Genomic DNA, 3,383 nt, shown 5'->3' on the forward strand with positions numbered 1-3,383 from the left:
ACAAAAGGTTTTCAGTCACTTTTTGAGATGCCTTTGTAGTAAGGCAATACACACTGAGGACATAATTGTTGGGGGCCATTTAAACTTCTGCTGTACTTTACACAATAGGGATATCTTAGTAGCATTCAGCTTCCCCTATTCTGGTAATTTTAGTTGCCTAACTTCTTCTTGTCTTAAACTTGTGTAATACTCTTGCTTTTTGGCATTTTCAAGCCTCYTGTTGCTCCCTACAGCCTTGGTAATGTTTCACTGGGCAAAAAAAGCCACACTCCTCCTTTCTTCTCTGTGACCAATGTAGTTCATGTAACAGAGATGGAAATACAGAATCCTTCTTTTTAACCTTTTGCTCACTCACCAAGGGTGAAGCTGTGGGGATTCTTACCCACCTCTTTCRCTTCTGAAGATGTCCTTATGACTAGGCTTGTCTTCCTTCCTTTTTTCTCTCATCTAATGAATTTAAGAAAGACATGGTARATGAAACAGTTTCAGACACTTAAAGTTAACAAATATATAAACAAGCATTCCCTCAAATAGCCTGCAGTCTTGTGTATCCTTCTATAATGTGGAAACTGTGGTATGAATTCATAATGGGAAGCATCAGACACCTTCATTTATAACAGGACACTCTTTCAGTTTTGTCTGCTATAACACAGTGAATTCTTACATGCTTAGGGCTAGGCAATCACTCCCAACATACAGGAACTATGATCTAGTACATGCACCAGTAGATATCCATACCTCCCCATCTGTCTTTGTTTAGTTCACGGAATAATGAACATTTAAGTTTGAAAGTCTCATATTGTCTGTTCTTTTACTGTGCTATATTAAGAACAATACCCGAAGCTCTTCGCTGAATTACGCTGTCAAGAACAAGCTGATTATGAAATCATTAATTCTGACTCTGCCCCTTTAAAGAAATACCCAGTATTCTTGTACTGGGAAATAGTATCTTTGTGACAAAATGATTTTGAAGTTTCATCAGGAATAGACCAGTCATAACATAAACATAGTAAAATGTGCAGGGTATTGTACAAAGATCTAACTCTCTGTTGCTTCTGCTTGATCACTGAGAATATACATTCCTATTATTTCCACCTTTCATTAGTGTTGGCATAACAGTAATAAATTTAAAAATTGATACTAATTTTTTAATATTTCATGCTATGGTATCCTTTTTAGAACTCATTTTATACAGTGTTGCTCTATTATAGTGTAAGAAGAGTTGGAGGTCTTACATTACAAATAGTCTTTATAAGTTCGACAAGTGGCRGTCAGACATTTGATTCCTATAGATTCCTCTCTTGTCTGCAGATTTAAATAGCATGTTGTATAATAAAAGTTTGTCCTAATACCATTGTTCTAATAATTTTTCTAGGGCAATCTCTACATCTTTCAGCTGACATCAAAAATATTAAGGACAATCTCATATTCTGCCTATGCAACACTGAGTGAATCTGACATTTTTTGCAGTGCCAGACTGCATTTAAAATCAGTCTGAGGTCTCAGAATGTCCAACTAACTAAACAGAGATATCTTGTTCCCTCTTTAGTTAGGAGTTATTTGTAAAGATAAATGCAAGACTGATCCAAATAACTGAAAGCAATTRAATCTTCCATTGTATTTACCAATTGCCTTGAATTCAGATAATACAGGAGAAAGCAGATGCCAGTGCCAGGAGCATCAGGCAGAAAGATGATGGAACCATAATGGAGAAGGAGGAGTGTCTGAGTGCAGGGGCTTATCCAAAGCAGCCACTGTCACATGTCCACTTTAATTTTCCAGAACAGGTTTATTTTTAGTAATGAGAGTTTAGAAAGATAAAATGGATGTAAAGGCAAAGTGCATTACAATTACATCAGCTTTTGAGATGAAGTTGTGACTCAGTATGTGAATTCAGAAGGTCAACTTCTATTTTCATTTACATCTGTGCAGCTTTTCTGAAGCTGATGAACTATGTGGGTGTTAGACTAGAATACAGGCCATGAGTTTAATAATCATATGTGACTATTGTCACATCAACACTAGCATTTTAAATTGACAGTGTGTAAGCCTTGAATGAGATGCTTGTTCTGTGTGCATGTATTTTTAAATACCTTTCCACACTGTTTCACATTGCTCAGTAGTTCAGATTTTATGAATTTTGCTTAAGGAGAAATCTCAGAGAAGTTCCAGATCAGAATTAGGTAATGTAACTCCCTGAGGTATACATATACAACAAAAAGAAATGTTCTGTTAAAGAACAATGGTATCTGTCCTGTGCATCAAATATTATCTTCACTTACCAGGATATACAGTCTTTATCTATTACAATTCAAGTTGTGTGATTCAGAGTTGTACTAAGGACCTGTGATCTCAGACAAAAACTAGTGACAGTCAGCTGAACAGAGATGTAATAGTTTGGAGAGCTGCTTTGTGGTTGATTTGTGGGTTTTTGGTTTTGTTGTTGTTGGGTTTTTTCATTTTTTAAAATCAYGACCCAAATAAGCCCACAGTGTTAACAACAAAACACAATTTTAAAAGTTTACTTCAGTTCATGATCTTGTGAATCTGTCTTACTGTATATCTTGATACACAATTTTATTAGTTAAATATTAACCATCTAGACTCAGAGTGACCTAAGACTAGCAACAGCACTATGGTGGAGAAAAAAAAAAATGATACAGCTCATTTTGTATAGAAGATCATAGAGTCTTCTATTTAAAGTCTTTTTCTCATCAAATAGCTCCACTGCTTTTAAAAGGATTGTTTTTAATAAAGCTAGCAGGACTGGGGCTGCTTCAGCTCTAAAACTTTCAACACTGTTTTTATGCAAACATCTTGATTAACGCACTTGAGGATATCCCAGAATCCCATCTTTTAGTGAGAGTGTTCTTGAGTCGGTCTTTGGGCCGTGTTATAGAATAACCACGGGACTGTTTTTATCAACTGCAAGTAGTCTCATTAGTGCCAGTTAGCGATCTTAGAAATAAAAATATGCTCACTGTACACATGCTTTTCATATTCATATTTTCTGTATTTAAAGATGTATTGCTCAGGCAGCAGTTCACGCTAAGAGACAGTTTAGATTGCTTATATTGTCAGAGCCATTTCCGTCTCCTCATTTTGTACTTGTTCATCTTTCTCTTCTTTTTTCCTTCATTTTCCTACGGTCACTACACGCCCATTCTTCTCATACCCTCTTCTCTCTTTCCCTCCTTAAACCGTACGGGCTCTCTCCCTCCCCCGGGCCCGTCCTCCCTCTGTTTCCTTTCCGACCGCCCAGCTCCGCCGCTCTCCCCGCCGCCGCTGCCAGCCGGCCCTTCCGGCGCCGCCCGGCGCTGGGCTTCTGCGTCCCTCGCGCGGCGCGCGGGCCCGCGGCAGAACCGCGGCAGCTCCTCCCGGCC

This window comes from Rhea americana, unplaced genomic scaffold (assembly GCF_003343005.1).
Source record: "Rhea americana isolate MKP2758 unplaced genomic scaffold, rheAme1 scaffold_24, whole genome shotgun sequence".
Lineage (NCBI taxonomy): Eukaryota > Metazoa > Chordata > Aves > Rheiformes > Rheidae > Rhea > Rhea americana.